The 17,701-nt window shown below is 43.3% G+C and overlaps 1 long non-coding RNA gene and 1 other non-coding gene across 2 annotated transcripts in view; both read right to left on the reverse strand.

Moving 5' to 3' along the window:
* Window positions 1-17,701, reverse strand: part of LOC149123446 (uncharacterized) — a 231,943-nt gene that overhangs the window by 67,617 nt on the left and 146,625 nt on the right. The gene's annotated exons all lie outside the window — the stretch shown is intronic.
* On the reverse strand, window positions 12,013-12,118 carry LOC138844499 (U6 spliceosomal RNA). Its single transcript, XR_011380376.2, has one exon. It is a non-coding gene; the product is annotated as a U6 spliceosomal RNA (small nuclear RNA).

Genomic DNA, 17,701 nt, shown 5'->3' on the forward strand with positions numbered 1-17,701 from the left:
TTCAGTTTGTTAATGTGATGTATCACATTGATTGATTTGTGACTGTGGAATCATCCTGGCATACTAGGGATAAATCCTATGTGGTCCGGGTGAATGATCTTTCTGATGTGTTGTTGGATTTGATTGGCCAGAATTTTGTTGAGGATTTTTACATCTATGTTCACCAGAGAAATTGGTCTGTAGTCCCCTTTGTTGTATATTTTTCAGGTCTAGGAATTAAGGTGATGCTGGCTTTACAGAAAGAATTTGGGAAGATTTCTTCTCTTTCAATTGTTTTGAACAACCCCAGAAATGTCTCTTGCCAGGTAACCAAGGAGCCCTGATCATGTGGAGCCTCCCACAGTGTCCCAGCCACACCCTGAGTCCTCCCACACAGCCTCAGTGTGTTTTCACAGTCCTGGCACACAAACCTCCCACAGTCATGAGCATTCAGCCCCTTGTCTGTTCTCTCTACCAGACTCAGGAGTCTGCACTTAGCTGGTTGCAGATACAAGCTAGCACAGCTGTTACATATGACCAAAATGGCACCTTCTCTCTGTCACCTTGTTATAGGACTCTTTTGCAGGATGATTGGAGAGAGAGAAAATATGAACACCCTTTGTTTTTTCTACTCTAGTTTGGTGGGTACACTATCCCCCATGGGGATACAAGCCAGATTCTCTCTAGGATCCCCCCGCAGCTTTGTCACCAGTGGCTTGGGCTGCTGCAGTCTGGTCTCACCTTGCTCTCCAACGCTGGTGCCAAGGCTCTTGGCTGGTGGGTACCAAAGCTGTACGTGTGATTGCCCTCCATGTAGTCCACTGCATTCCTCCTTAGAGGTTCCTCTGCTCTTTTCTCCCTAACTCTTCCCTGAGACTGCACTCTTCCCTCTTTCGTTAAACTATCTTCTCCTAGACTCCAGCATCAAGCTCCCTCCTTACTCTGCCATCTTAATCCACTCCCCCATAACGCGGAGCTGAATGTTTAATGGAATAATTCTACCTTGGTAAAAGTTCACTGGTTTGTGGGTTTTTTCTTTTTTTAGTGTTGTTTGTTTTTTGAGAAACTTAACTGTCCTCTTTTCCCAGGAAACTTCTGAAATGTGATATATAGTATTCATACACTATAATTAATTGGCCCATTTTATTTTTTAGTTGTGAATTAATTTCAAGGGAAGCTTCAAACTTCATTTTTTTTAACTTTTATTTAATGAATATAGATTTCCAAAGTACAGCTTATGGACTACATTGGCTTCCCCTCCCCCCCGATGACTTTCCTCCCACCCGCAACCCTCCCCTTTCCCGCTCTCTCTCCCCTTCCATTCATATCAAGATTCATTTTCAATTTTCTATATATACAGAAGATCAGTTTAGTATACATTAAGTAAAGATTTCAATAGTTTGCACCCACTTAGAAACACAAAGTGAACTGAAATTAATCACTTGGACTAGTGAGATGGCATTGGTACATGCCACCTTGATGGGATTGAATTGGAGTCCCCTGGTATGTTTCTAACTCTACCATTTGGGGCAAGTCAGCTTGAGCATGTCCCAAATCGTACATCTCTTCCCTCTCTTATTCCCACTCTTATGTTTAACAGGGATCACATTTCAGTTAAATTTCAACACTGAAGAATAACTGTGTATTAATTACAGAATTAAACCAGTCATATTAAGTAGAACAGACAAAAAAAACTACTAAGAGGCATAATGTATTAAGTTGTTCATTAACAGTCAGGGTGTAGTCCAAGTGATCAATTTCAGTTCACAATTGATCATAATGAAAGGACTAAGAGTCAAAGGGAGCACATAAACAAGTCTAGTACCTGTTAATACTAACCGATAGAATAAATAAAGGGGAGAGTGATCCAACATGGGAAGCGAGATACTCAGCAGACTCATTGAATGGTGGATGATACAGAATTTCAAAAGAACTTCCAGCCTCAGAGGCAATATTCCCTCAGGAATAACTGGTAAAGAAAGCTGAGATAACAGAAAAGGTAAGATCAATAAAGATAATTGAAGAGATAACAACTGCCCCCAGGTCACTGCTTTAAGATGGTCAAACTGTGCACACGCACACATAAACATTCTTAGATGGGTGCACACACACGCCCACACACACAAACATGCTCCACTGAATTCTAAAGAAATGACAAATAGAAAGGAAAAGCTATGCTAAGCAAGGAAGGAAGGAAGAAAATAAAAATACGTCAGAGGGGCGGGGCCGCGGCTCACTAGGCTAATCCTCCGCCTTGCGGCGCCGGCACACCAGGTTCTAGTCCCGGTTGGGGCGCCAGATTCTGTCCCGGTTGCCCCTCTTCCAGGCCAGCTCTCTGCTGTGGCCAGGGAGTGCAGTGGAGGATGGCCCAAGTGCTTGGGCCCTACATCCCATGGGAGACCAGGATAAGTACCTGGCTCCTGCCATCGGATCAGCGTGGTGCGCCAGCTGCAGCAAGCCGGCCGTGGCGGCCATTGGAGGGTGAACCAACAGCAAAGGAAGACCTTTCTCTCTGTCTCTCTCTCTCACTGTCCACTCTGCCTGTCAAAAAAAAATCTGACTTTTGAATAAATAAATAAATAAATCTTTAAAAAAATACATCAGAGGAAGAAAGCAAGTCGCAGAAAGAAATCTGACTGTATCAGTATGTGTGATTCACAGTCTTCAAGTGACAGTAACACATAATAAAAGATGTATTATAGGATAAATGCAAGCTAGACAAAGGAAAACTATGAATTTAAATATAAAATAATTGGGGCCAGCGCTGTGGCACAGTGGGTTAACGTCCTGGCCTGAAGCACCGGCATCCCCTATGGGCACCGGTTCTAGTCCCAGCTGCTCCACTTCCCTTCCAGCTCTCTGCTGTGGCCTGGGAAAGCAGAAGATGGCCCAAGTCCTTGGTCCCCTGCACCCACATGGGAGCCCTGGAAGAAGCTCCTGGCTCCTGGCTTCGGATCGGCGCAGCTCAGTCTGTTGTGGCCAATTGGGGAGAGTATCACCAGATGGAAGACCTCTCTCTCTCTCTCTTTCTGCCTCTCCTCTCTCTGTGTTACTCTTTCAAATAAATAAATACATCTTTAAAAAATTCTTTATATACATAATAATTGTAATACATATTATCTACTACGGCACAGTGCTAGCCCTCATGTAACATATATTATCAAAAGCAAGAAAGAGCCATATAATATGGCAGGTATTCATAACAGTTTTATACTGTGCAGTTTAAAATATCTTTCCTTAAAAAGTGGTTTTCTGTGACTAAACTTAGGAGTTAATTCATCTTGCCTTCCACAGAAGGTGCCTGGTCCTGAGCTGAATACAGCATATCCTTGAAAGCCTATTTAAAAAGAAAGAAAAGCAATACATATAATCCTAAGTAAACTTTATATTGATGGTATTTGAAGCTAAACAATTCCATTTTAATATCCAATGACCACGTATTGCATCCTACATTGAAAATTTAATGAAATACTTTAGCTTGAAGAAGCTAAAATCCAAATATACTTTCACATCAATCCAGTACCATCTAAGATGGGAGCTACAGGGCAGTCAATTGGCACGGTGGTTAAGCAGCTGCTAGGGACACACACAACCCATATATAAGTGCCTGGTTCGATACTCACTCTGCTTTCAACCCAGCCTCCTGCTAATATGCAGAAGGTGACAGCTCTGGTGGTTAGGTCCTTGCCACCCAAATGACAGACCCAGATAGAGTTCTGGGCTCCTAGTTTCAGCCTGGCCCAGCACAGGCTCTTTCAGGCCTTAAAGGAATGAGCTAGAAGAGGGGATAACTCTCTTTCAAATAAATAAAAATAAATTATAAATTTTTAAATGGGGGATAATCTGTATACTTTAAAAATTAAAGGGCACTTGGAAAAGGATGAGATATCATAAACTCTTGACTAATAGAAAAATGGTGCAAGCAAATGAGAACAAAGTTCTAGAGAAATTTCAACGGCACTTTTAAAAATTCACAGAAAATGAAATAGAAAATAAATTCATTTTCATGCAAAAAATTGAGAACCATGCATAGTTTTGTCATAATATGCATTTCCATGACCTTTTTGGAAGTATAATCCTATATCAGAATCCTGCATTTACAAAAATGAAGAACTGAATATATGATTTAAGTATAGTTTTACCATTATAGTGACATATATAGATAACATAAAATTCACATCTTAATTATTTGTAGGTGTATGTAGTTTCTGTAGTGTTAAGTACTTTCACACTGTGCAAGCAAGTTCCAAAACTCTTTTGCATCTTGAATACAAACACAGGTTAAGTTATATCTCATTCAGTATGCTTAGAAAGTGTTTCACATTTGAGTTATTCAGATTTTTTCGTATATTTTCAGACTTGAACAGCTGCGTAACCCTAAACTAAAAATCCAAAATCCAAATGTCCCAAAATCTAAAACATCATGATGATCATCATGTAGAAGTACTGTGGATTTTAGATTTTCAGATTAGGGATACTCTATCTGTACTTCTCAACAGACATCTGGAAAGTGTAAGAGTTTAAGATGAAAAAGAATCCAAATTTTATTTCTCCCTCACCTAACCCACATAGATTAGCTAATAACACATATTTAGGTCATTTGGATTGTTGGAGTCTGATTATCAGTAAGCAGTTGGAGACAGGATGAGAACAATTCTTCATATCAATAAAAATAACACCCCTACCTCCTAAAGAAAAGGATTCAACCTATGTATTTAAGAGGCAAAGAGAGAGAGAACAGGCTTCCACACACTGACTCACTCCCAAAATGACAGCAACAGCCAGGGCAGTGCAGGGCACAGAAGTCAGAAGCCAGGAGGCAGAAATAAAACCTAGCTTTATCACATAGGTGCAGGAACCTAACCACTTGAGTCATCACTGTTGCCTCCAGGAACTGCATTGGCAGGAAGCTGGAGGTGGGAATTGAATGTAGGCTCTCTGATGTGGGATGCAGATGTCTTAACTACTCACTGCTCCTCAACTCAATTTTTTTAAGATTTATTTTATTTATTTGAAAGACAGAGTTACAGAGAGAGGTAGAGACAGAGAGATAGAGAGGTCTTCCATCCACTTGTTCACTCCTCAGATGGCCGCAACAGCCAGAGCTGGGCCAGTCCGAAGCCAGGAGCCAAGAGCTTCTTTTGGGTCTCCCCCATGGGTGCGGGGACCCAAGGACTTGGGCCATCTTCCACTGCTATCCCAGGCCACAGCAGAGAGCTGGATCAGAAGAGGAGCAGCCAGGACTAGAACCGGAGCCCATATGGGATGCCGGCACTGCAGGCTGTGGCTTTAACCCACTGCGCCACAGAGCCAGCCCCTCCTCAACTAATTTTAATCCTAGTTAACGGGGTTGGCACTGTGGAGTAATGGGTAAAGCTGGCGCCTGCAGTGCCAGCATCCCATATGGGCACCAGTTCGAGTCCTGGCTGCTCTCATTCTGATCCAGCTCTCTGCTATGACCTGGGAAAGCAGTAGAAGATGGCCCAAGTCGTTGGGTCGCTACACCCACGTGGGAAACCCGGAAGAAGCTCCTGGCTTTGGATCAGCAAGAATCTAGGGACCCTAAGGTAATTAAAGACGGACTGTATTCAGAATGGTAGTTTCTTGATTAAGTTGATTCAATACAATCAACAAACACATGTAGGCTTTCGAAGTGTTTATATGTTGTGGTATGTGTGTTTGCATCTGTGTGTGCATGTGGGTACGTGTCTAATGAAGTCTGCAGTGCTGCTCCTGGGTCTGCCATGCTCGAGGCCGCTCAGATGTGTCCCCCCAGGGTGCCCCAGTAGAGGCCCATGTTCCCCATCACCGGGAGGAAGTGGGGTCCCAAGGGCCCGGGTTCCCCAGCTGGCGCCATAGCAGCCAGATGGGATACCAAAGGGCTGCGCAGTACCGCCTGCGGTCGCCAGGTGCCGCCCCTGTGCCTGAGTGAAGGTGGGAAAGTTGCTTTTAGAGAGTACTCCCAGTCTCATCAACGTTACACAAAGAGTTCTCTAGAGCACTGCTGCCCCACCCCAGCCATAGGCATCGGAGGGTAGAGCTGCACCTGCCTTGATGTTTGCTGATTTTCCTCTAAACCCCTTGAGCCTGGATGAGGAAGTGGTCATGGGAGTTCCAATGCATCTTACAGGGTGGGATCTCCATTCCTCCTTGAAATTTAGTAGACCTTGGTACCTGGAAGTCAGCCAACTCGTGTCCAGGGGTGTGACATTTGTGCAAGGGCGCTGGAGACCAAGGTCTCACACACACGCAATCAGAGGCTTCTGGTGTCAGTATTCATGAATTATCCTCGGGGAAAGGAGATGGGGATCGACACATCAGAACTCTGCCTTTGTACAGGGGCATGTCTATATAGTTCTGATCTGGTTTACAATCATGTTTATTATTTGGATTTATCTGCTGTCTTTCTTTTATGTAGAATTAGTATGAATTAACCTTGAGGTCAATGCAGAGTTCACCACTTAGGAAAAAGAAAAACATTCTAAGGTGAAGGAAAAGTAAAATAAAACTTTTCACTAGTAAGCTTATCTTTAATGGCAGTTTTTCAAGAAGAAAGAACAAAAAATGTGTCAATAATCACCATAAATAGAAATAATCTAAATGCCAATTAAAAGGGATTGGCAGAGTAGATGTAAAAATATCCAACTACAGACACACAAAACTTACTTTCTAACAACTACATTGGTAGATTTAAAGTACTTAGTGGGAAAAATACAATCCAGTAATTTTTAAAAAGAGTGATGGCAACAATAATATTGGATAAAATTACTTTGGGAAGAGGCATAATTAGAAATGAAGAAGGACATCTATAATGATAAGCAGATCAAATCCATCAAGAACAACAAACAAATCTAACTATTAACCCATCAAGTAACATTTTGCAAATACATGGATCAAAACTGCTTGAGCTGAATAGACAAATGTACAGTTACAGTTTCTGTCTTCAACAGTCTCACCTTCAGCAAGTGGTAGGACAGCAAGGCAAAATATCAGGAAGAATGTCGCAGATATGAATAATATAATCAATGCAGAGGATGCAAGTGATATATAAAAATACCGTACCCAACAACAAGTCCATCGGAGCCTGGTATCCAGCTGACAGACGCCTCCTGCCCTTTACACAGCTGAACACCTCTGTGAGGCCACACGGTCATGTAAGTCACCCAAGGAGGGCTGGGAACAGATGAATGGACAGTGTGACGCTATGACTCAGTAAGAAATACATGAGTACAGTTTCACCACATAAAGAGTACGGCATGTTCCAAGAAATGCCTCGGTAGGTGATTTTACTGCCGTTCCCACATCATAGAGTCTACAAACACAAACCTAGGTGATGTGGCACTGCACAGGTTACCTGGACAGCACATTGCTATACCCAGCACTGCAGGCAGTTGTCAAACACGGTAGGTATTTGTGCATCTAAACATAGACAGGCCCCATACAGATAGGATACAAACATAGCACCTGCACAGGGCACCTACTGTGATTGGAGCTTGCAAGGTTTTAAGCTGCTTTCTGTGAGCCAGTGAGTGAGGAGTGAGCTTGAAGTTCTCAGCACCAAAGTACACTACTCTACTCTTCTTCACACTGCACACTCAGGCCACACTGAATGAGCTCAACATTTGTTCTTCAATAATAAATAAACATATAGTACTCCATAGATTTGTACAAATTGTGTATGCCTGTTAAATTGTTTTAAAATAAAAGTGTTTTTAAAATAGAGACAAACACACTCAGTTCTTCCAGTGGGTGGTTGATTAGTTCTGAGGGATGATGACTAATGATAATAACAATAATAATAAAGTAACAGCCAGTGCCGCGGCCTACTAGGCTAATCCTCCACCTGTGGCACCGGCACTCCAGGTTCTAGTCCCGGTTGGGGCACCAGATTCTGTCCCGGATGCTCCTCTTTCAGTCCAGCTCTCTGCTCTGGTTCGGGAAGGCAGTGGAGGATGGCCCAAGTGCTTGGGCCCTGCACCCGCATGGGAGACCAGGAGGAAGCACCTGGCTCCTGGCTTTGGATCGGCGCAATGCGCCAGCCGTAGTGGGCATTTGAGGGGTGAACCAATGGAAGGAAGACCTTTCTCTCTCCCTCTCTCTCTCACTGTCTAACTCTGCCTGTCAAAATATAAATAAATAAATAACAGCTTATTGCAACTTCTTTACATTCTGAACTTTCTAATTTTTAAAGACATTTGATTCTTCTAGTAACTCTTAGCTTAAAACAGACACAACTGTATTAAAATTTTTGTTATTTCATTTTTTCTATTTAAAAATTTTCTTTTTGACATTGTAAACTTTGTTACAAGTGAAGAAACAGTCACACACACACACCACACACACACCCGTCTCAGCATCCTGGAAGCCATGCACTTGCACACCAGAGCTCAGATCCCTTGCCCTCCCTCAGCACCTTGAACTTCCAGCCTGCATGAACTGTACAGGCAGCATCCCCAGGCAGATGCCCTCTCCTGTCCTCCTGAGCACCACTGAGCCTGTCTGATCCTGGGATGCTCTCGACCTGCAGCCTCGCCTGGAGGCCACAGAGATCCTGCACTGGGGTTGAGCACCCTTCCCTCAGGGGCCGCTGGGAACCACTCAGGCTGGCCAGGATGTTGGGACAGAGTGGCCCATGGTACAGCAGCAATACAATGTCACAGCTGGGATGGGTTACACGGGGGTCACTCATGGGCCACACTCACAGCTGTCTGCTGCTGCCCAGAGCACTGAGATGCACTGGAGCTCATCAATGGTCCTGAGTCAAGGGCCTTCAGCTGCCACCTGTCACCTGACACCTGCCCCCGACATAGCCAAGGCCATGGACAGCAACACATCCCCTGCAAGCTGCAGCTTCTAGAATATGAGTAACTTCACAGGCATTCCACACTCTTTTTCCCACACTGGCATTTGCTCTGAGAGCCACCTGGGCAGTCAGTGTCACTTCTCACTGCGCTTACCCATGAAGGAGCACTTTTCTTCCACATGCAGAGGCTTAAACCACAGGGCCAGCCACAGTTACTGCCTTTTTTATATATGGCTTTTCTTTCTTCTTGATGAGATTTGCCTCTAGGATCACCAAATTAATAGATGGTTAAAAAAATTATACATCCCTTCACTGAAAGATCTTTGAATGCACACATAAAGTCATGCATAATTATGGTATACCATGTGATGTTCCAATATGTCTGTGTGTTTTATAACAGACAAAGCAAATGGGGTACCCATGAGATGCTACTCATCCATTACAAACAGGGGAAATTTTTTTTTGACAGGCAGTTAGATAATGAGAGAGAGAGAGAGAGACAGAGAGAAAGGTCTTCCTTTACCATTGGTTCACCCTCCAAATGGCCACTATGGCCGGCGCACTGTGCCAATCCGAAGCCAGGAGCCAGGTGCTTCCTCCTGGTCTCCCATGTGAGTGCAGGGCCGAAGCACTTGGGCCATCCTCCACTGCCTTTCTGGGCCACAGCAGAGAGCTGGACCGGAAGAGGAGCAACCAGGACAGAACCTAGCACCCCAACCGGGACTAGAACCGGAGTGCCCATGACGCAGGCAGAGGATTAGCCTAGTGAGCCGTGGTGCCGGCCTGGAAATCTTGTCATAGGTATCAGCGTGCATGGATGTGGTCATTATTTCCTGTGAAGTAAACTAGACTTAGAAAGGCAAGTGTTGCATGATTTCACTCATATGTGACGGCTAAAAAATGCACGACCATGCAAAAGCTAAAAATATAAGAATGATGTACAGAGGCTGAGCAGGAAAGAGGCAGGGAGGGATGGAGATGGGTTGATTCCGGGGTACTCAATTGTAGCTGGGGAGGTGTAAGTGCTTGGTTTCTGTTGCACAATAGAGTGACTACAGAGAATCTCATCCATTGTTATTTCCTTTCTCCTGGTTTCCCCCCAAATTGCATACTGTTTTATTCTTAACATCCTTAGCTATAAAGTATGGAAATTTGTTGATTATTTATTTTGTCTGTACATTTATAAACAATCTATGATTAACTCAATTTCAATAGAGTATTCTAATGACCGATATTTAAAATTTTATTTCTCATTTGATTCATAAGTTTCATACAAGTATTTTTAAAAATCTTGTAATATTTTGCAAGTTTTTTTTCACATTCATTTTTTGTATCATTGTAGATTGATATGGAGAGTGAGAAGTGCTTTGGATATACAAGTTTGTGGAGATTCTATTTGATTTTGCTAAGTGATTTATATTTTCAAGTGTTTCCTGTAACAAAAGGGAATTAAATTACCTTTATTCCTACTTCCATTCTCTGTGTCTTCATTGGCTACAACTTTGCTCGGTCCCTAACTGATGTGGACAGCTCCAATGCTGAATCCCATGAATCCCTTTCTCAGTCGATTTTGATAGTTTGTTTTCTATATTCGATGCAGTTTTAACTAATATGTACATGTTCAGATGTTATAATACCACTGTGATATTTTCAGTTTTCTATTAAATTTTTCTAGCTTGAATTTCATTTCTTTGAAAACACTGCCTTCTTTCTTATTTTTGAAGATATTATTTATTTATACAAGAGGCAGAGTTATAGACAGGAGAGCGAGAGAGACAGAGAGAGAGAGAAAGAGAGAGAGAAAGATTTAGAGAGAGAGATTTTCCATCCACTAGCTTACTCCCCACATGGCTGCAATGGCCAGAGCTGGGCTGATCCAACTCCAGGAGCCTGGAGCTTCCTCCCGGTCTCTCACATGGGGGCAGGGGTCAAGCACTTGCAGTGTCTTCCACGGCCTTCACAGGCAATAGCAGAGAGCTGTATCAGAAGAGGAGCAACTGGGACTAGAACCAGTGCCCATATGAAATGCCAGCACTGCAGGCTGAGGCTTAGTCTACTATGCCACAGAGCTGGTCCTGTCTTACCTTTTTGATATGTACATTTATGTTTTCTTTGTCAGACTATGTTGAAGGTTTTTATTTAATGAATACGAATTTCGTACGTACAGATTTTAGGGATATAGTGTTTCTTCCCCCCATTCCCACCTCCCACCCCCTCTCCCATTCCTTTTTCCATTAAGCTTCATTTTTAATTGACTTTATATACTGAAGACCAACTCTATACTAAGTAGAGATTTCAATTATATGCACCCACATGGACACACAAAGTATCAAGAACAGTTTGAAGACAAGTTTTACCATTGATTCTCAAAGTACACCTCATTAAGGACAGAGTCCAACACGGGGAGCAAGTGTTGTTGATTTAACAAATGACACTCTTATTTATGACGTCAGTGATCACCCAAGGCTCACCATGAGCTGTAAAGGCTATGGAAGTCTTCTGAGTCCACAAACTCCATCCATTTTTAGACAAGACCCTATGCAGAGTGGAAGTTCTCTCCTCCCTTCAGAGGAAAGTACATCCTTCTTTGATGGCCCTTTCTTTCCACTGGGGTCTCACTCACAGAGATCTTTGATGAAGAACCGTGTTTGCCACTATGTCTTGGCTTTCCATGCCTGAAATGCTCTCATAGTATTTTCAGTCAGACCTGAATGCCTTAGGGGCTGATTCTGAGGTCAGAGTGCTGTTTAGGGTGTTTGTCATTCTATGAGTCTGCTGTGTGCACTGCTTCCCATGTTGGAACTTTCTCTCCTTTGTAATTCTATCTATTGTTATTACCAGGCACTTGGTCTTATTTATGTGATCCCTTTGACTTAGGGTCTAACTATATGACCAATCCCATACTTAATATGATCACTTTATCCCATAAGATGGGATTAGTGCCAGGAATTTGGAGCCCCATGGCAAGTTTTTAGCTTCACCCTTAGGGTAAGTCTGTGGGAATGTGTGAGGATCTGTATGGCTCCTCACCCTTTCTTTCCTACACTGTTTATAACTGGGATCTATTTTCAATCTATGATTAATTATACGTTAAGTAAGGAGTTCAACCAATGGTATTAAGCAGAGAAAAAATAGAACAAAAAATAAGTAAATAAAATGAAATAATTAACTGTTAAACAAAAGTCAAGATAAGGGCTGTTTAAGTAATTGCGTCTCATAATGTCCGTTTCAAAACTATGGAACGTTTCACAAATTTGCATGTCATCCTTGGGCACGGGCCATGCTAATCTTCTCTGTATTGTCCAGTTTTAGCAGATGTGCTGCTAAAGTGAGCATTCTCTCTAACTTTTTAAATGCACTTTAGATACCAGGGTACTTCAAGAAGCTTGCAGAAAGTAATAAAAGTAAAATATAAGCTTATTTTGCCAGAAAAATACTGAAATGTATGCAGAGTTTTTTGTCATAATATTCATGTTCAAGAACATTGTTAAGACCATATTTATGCATGGATATTTCTTGGCACCAAAATGAACTTACCCATTTTTTTAAAGATTCATTTATATATTTAAAGGCAGAGTGAGTGGCCTCCCCAGATGGCCACAATGGCTGGACATGGGCAAATCTGAAGCCAGGAGCTTCTTCTGGGTCTCCCACATGGGCATCAGCAGGGAACTGGATGGCAAGTGGAGCAGCCAGGTCTCGAACCAATGCCCACATGGCAAGCAAGCATCACAAGCTGTAGCTGTACCTGCTACGCCACAGCCTTGGTCACATGAACCTGTCTTTTAATGCTGCTTTCCAAAACGTTCTCAAGTGCCCTAAAAAATATATATATATACACACACACACACACACACACACACACACTTATATACTGACCTGGTCATCTTTCTATGGGGATAGATATCCTGTGTGATCATCTCTCCCCCACAAGAATCAAAGCTCTGAAATACAATTTCAGCCATATGCATAAGTCTTGGCTTGAGTCCTGGGTTGCTGGCTTCTTTTCCGTTTGGAGATGGGGCTTGGTATCGTCCTTCCTCTAATGGAATTGCTCCAGACATCCAAAGCTTACTCCTGGGGATCTCTGTGTACACACACAGAATCCTGTGAGTCTGCACACTCAGATGTGCTGTTTCAAAGTGCAGGGGCTCCTGCTTCCTTGGCTTGCAGCTCTTCTTCCTCACCCTTCCTTTCTGAAGTTCGCCCTATTTGTCTATACTTTATGCATTCTCCAGAGGCTTCCCTGAGCCCCTCCCCAGCAGCAGTTTTCCGTCTGTGGTTCTGGGCATGCTCTTAACCATGAAAGGGCCTTCTCGCAAGAAGCTCTTCTTTGTTTGCTTGTTTAAAATATCTTTTCTCAAACAGTATTTTATACTTTATGTTCTGTGTGGGTGCAAACTGATGAAATCTTTATTTAATACATACTAAATTGATCTGTATATAAAGATAATTGAAAATGAATCTTGATGTCAATGGAATTGGAGAGGGAGCGGGAGATGGGAGGGGTGTGGGTGGGAGGGAAATTATGGGGGGGGAAGCCATTGTAATCCATAAACTGTACTTTGGAAATTATATTTACAAATAAAAGTTTTAAAAAAATCTTTTCTTTTCTCAAAGCTAATAAGTGCTTAACAGGAAACTTAAAAACACAAGACACGAAGAAAAAAGTCATCTGCAATCACAAGCAGTTGAGTTTAACATGTCCTTTTGGGTCCCGTGCATGCACACACAACACCCACATTTATGTGACTGAGATACAGAATGTACCCATCATGCTTTTTGACATTTCAAGAATATTTACCAATTCCAAATGCCAAAGATGTATGAGGATTTTAATAACCAAGAATATACTACATCAACTCAGTCTTTTAGGAAAAACTGTAATTGATTTTCTTGGAAACAACACTTTTGTAAAAGACAAAAATAGCAACAGGCCTCTAAATACAAGTTTTCGCCAAGTTGCAATTAAGATGCTGCATTCCCTTCCTGCCCTACACTGACACCCATAGCAACGTGTTCTGTGTGTTCTGTTTCTAAGAGAATTGTTCTAAGAGAATTCATGACCACATTGGTATTATAAAAATATTATAAAGAAAGCATGTTTGCATTCACTTTCTTAATGTATTCCCACAGAAATTAAAAAATGCACATTCATCAATGGTTACAATCAAAATGCAAATAGGACATCTCTCACTTTGAACTTCTTTCTGCCTCTCTGGTGCCAGCCCAGGGAGGAAGTTCTGATGCACACTGACTCCTCAGAGGTGGTTTAATGATTCCAGATCCAGGATGCATCTATTCTATCACTTATCACAAAAAGATACAAACTGCCTAATTCACCAGCACTACTTTTATCATACATTGCCCCCTCAACACCTGTTATCTATAAGGTGTAGCTGTTGTAAAGAATGAACCATGCCCACAATAACCATGGGTACTTACCAAAAAATGCACATAGACACCTACTGGTCTAATCTAAAAGCATCTTCTACATATGAAGGTACTGGTAACGATCCCTTCCCTTCACCGTCCCCAAACACCATTGCAGTGACTATGCCCAGGACTGTGATATCTCCCTCCCAGAGGAGGGCTAGCAAGGTCACTGCCAGAAGATATCCTTCCTAAAAACTACCAAGAGGGGTGTCTGTACAGGCATTATTTTATTACCTCTACTTTGAAAATACTTTGGAGGCTGGCGCCGCGGCTCAATAGCCTAATCCTCTGCCTGCAGCGTCAGCACACCGGGTTCTAGTCCCAGCTGGGGCGCCGGATTCTGTACCGGTTGCCCCTCTTCCAGGACAGCTCTCTGCTGTGGCTCGGGAGTGCAGTGGAGGATGGCCCAAGTCCTTGGGCCCTGCACCCCATGGGAGACCAGGAGAAACACCTGGCTCCTGCCTTCGGATCAGCGCACCGGCCGCGGCGGCCATTGGAGGGTGAACCAACAGCAAAGGAAGACCTTTTCTCTGTCTCTCTCTCTCACTGTCCACTCTGCCTGTTAAAAAAAAAGAAAAAAGAAAATACTCTGGGCATTAGTTCATATGTATCTTTACTACACAGCAATATCAACTAAAATGCACCTATATGACAACAGAAAGAAAATCGGAACAATCTAACAGAAAGGTAATCCTTCTATGCTACTTCGTCATGACCCCACCCCCAATGCCCACCACCCAGTGACTTTAGCATTCTCTCCAAGACATCAAGTTCAATGCCATTCCCAAAATGTAACCACTCCTATGAAATAACAAACTACTTAACCAGGTGTTACTTTTAAACACCTAGAGACCAGATGTTTCCAGTAAGAACCTCAGTTTCCCACTAAACACACAAGAGCCCCTCAAATACCCACACACGTAACAAAGGCTCTAATGGGAGTGTCTTCTCAACAAGGACATTCTGGGCTAGGAAACCTTTCCCTTTCCAACTATACCAACCCAGTGGACAGGTAGAAGCACCTGTAATGCTTACAGGGAATATTAACAATATCACTTCCATAAGTGGTTGTTAGAACAGTCTTTCCTATGAGTTTTAACACAAAGCAAACTCCACGTACTCCTTTATTAACGCTACATTTGTCATACACCAGCAACCCATTTAACATCTAGAAGACTAGATGTTTTAAAGTGGGACTTGTTTGCCCTTTACGTATACCTCATGTACACAGCATGACAAACAGCCTGGACAATGGTTCACCTTGTCCCACTGCACACACTCTGGGGAAAAGCCCTGTAGACTTTCACCCGCTGCTTCCTCCCTGAAGCAGCACAAACACCACAGTGTGTACTGCTCAGACCAGGAGTTCATCATTCCACTTCCAAGAGACAGTATTCCGTATGAACTTAACAACAGGATACCCTCCAAATGTATTATTTACCACCTCTAATTCCAACATACTTTTGCATCTAGAATTAGATGCTTCAAGGAAGGACTTAAATGTGTCCACCACATACACAGCAGTGTTGAATAAACTACACACAGGGAACTGCTCATATCAGAAGGTGTCTTCTAAATAGGAGCATTCACGGAGGTCGAGAGAAGTCTTCACTTCTTCCACTCCTTCCCCCTCACACCCACAGGCAGACGTGGGCAAACGTGTCACCGCAATGTGAAGTGACAATTTCACTTCCAAAAGTCCTTTTCAGAAGACAGTTTTTGTATAAATTTTAACACAAAAATACCAAATATTAACTCTACTTTTGTCATACATTAGCAACCTCTTTAATATCTACAGACCAGATCTTGTAAAATTAGGACTCTTTGTCCCATACATACACAAAATATAAAAAACAGCAAAGTTAAGTCAAATGCATGTAACATATAGGGAAGTACCAAGCTCTAATTTTTAAGCACACAGTAGCAAAAACACGATTTGTAATCTCTTCCCACTCACCTCCCTCAACCCAACCAACAGTACAACAGAGCGTACTATTCACAAATCTTGCTCATCAATTCCACTTCCACACGTTCCCTACCACTTTTTTTTTTTAAAGCTATTTAGGAAAGTGCTAACCTACTCTTCCTACTTTAAATACACCAAGCACTTCTAAACATCTCGATCACTAGATAGTTCATATGCAGATTTTCAAAAAGCTCATGGAAAATACTTGTTACACAAAAAGCTTTATAGGCTTTGATACTTTAGCACCAAAATAAACATCTTTTTGACTTCATTTTCCATGAACTTTCTGAAGTACCCACGGGTAAGGGCCTGCCCACTAAGAACACAACATCGTTAAAACAAAATTACACAAAAGTAAACAATGGCTATGATCTCAGGTATCTTCTAAATATGATTATTTTGGTCTGCAACTTCTCCAACAGCCTTCTCCCTGGCCACACTGGCGTCCAGCAGCACCCAGCCCGCCCGCCCCAGCCCATGGTCACTCACCGCTCCACTGCTGTCATCCTCCGGGGCTCTGCTCCCTTCCTGGTCATTCCGCTCACCTCCCTTCACCAAGGCCTCAGTCTGGTCCATCTTCCGGGGCCTGCTGAGGTGTCGGCCAGCTGGGACACCGTGCTCACCCCGGGCCCCACATCCGCGAGGCCCCAAGGCCGGAGGACCAGGCTGCACTTGGACAGTAGAGCCCGCCACACCTGCTGGGCCCTGGAGCTGCCAATGGCCTCCGGCCCGGCTGTACAGTGTCCCTTGCGTAGGCTCCTTGGGGTTGGTTCAGAAGCCCTGGCCATGGGCAGGGTAAGGGTGGGGGCTCTGGGAGGTGCACTGCATGCATTAAATCACTGAGGTTGGGCAGGTGTAATTCACCCTGCTTCAATGCCTGGGCCAGGGCAGTGCAGCAGGCACAGCGAGGGCTCCGGGTGTCCACAGTGCAGAGGACATAGTTCGTCCCAGGACCCCCAGCCCACCCGCAGGTCCTGGGCCAGAGGACAGGAGGTCCCCAGGGTAGCAAACTGCATCCTGCTTCTCTGCCAGAATGTTTTTTTTTTTTTGGACATTTTTATTCCACCCAGGTTGTTGTCATCCACACGGCTGCTCTACAACACTGTCTCGTGCCTGGACAAGTCTTCGGGATGCAATGCTCTGGTTTGCACCATGTGCTGATTCTTTTCTCAACAACAGACTCCTGCCAAAGGGCACCCACCATCTACAAAGTTCTAGATGGACACCAGCAAGAGGGAGAATCTGCATCCAGAATCATGGCTCACGAACGTGACCATCGCCTGGGATCCACCAGGGATTTAAAAGCCTCACTGCACATTTCGACATGGTAGGTAAAGAGAATTATTTTTCAGATGTAATTTATTTATTTGAAAGGTGGAATTAGAGAGAGGGAGAGAAAGAGGGCGACACAGAGATAGAGAGATCTTCCATCTGCTACTTCACTCCCCAAATGGCAATGGTCGGGCTTGGTCAGATTGAAGTCAGGAGCCTGGAATTCCATGGAAGTCTCCCAATTG

Source organism: Oryctolagus cuniculus, chromosome 11 (genome assembly GCF_051225735.1).
Source record: "Oryctolagus cuniculus isolate XC-2025 breed Fujian yellow rabbit chromosome 11, ASM5122573v1, whole genome shotgun sequence".
Taxonomy (NCBI): domain Eukaryota; kingdom Metazoa; phylum Chordata; class Mammalia; order Lagomorpha; family Leporidae; genus Oryctolagus; species Oryctolagus cuniculus.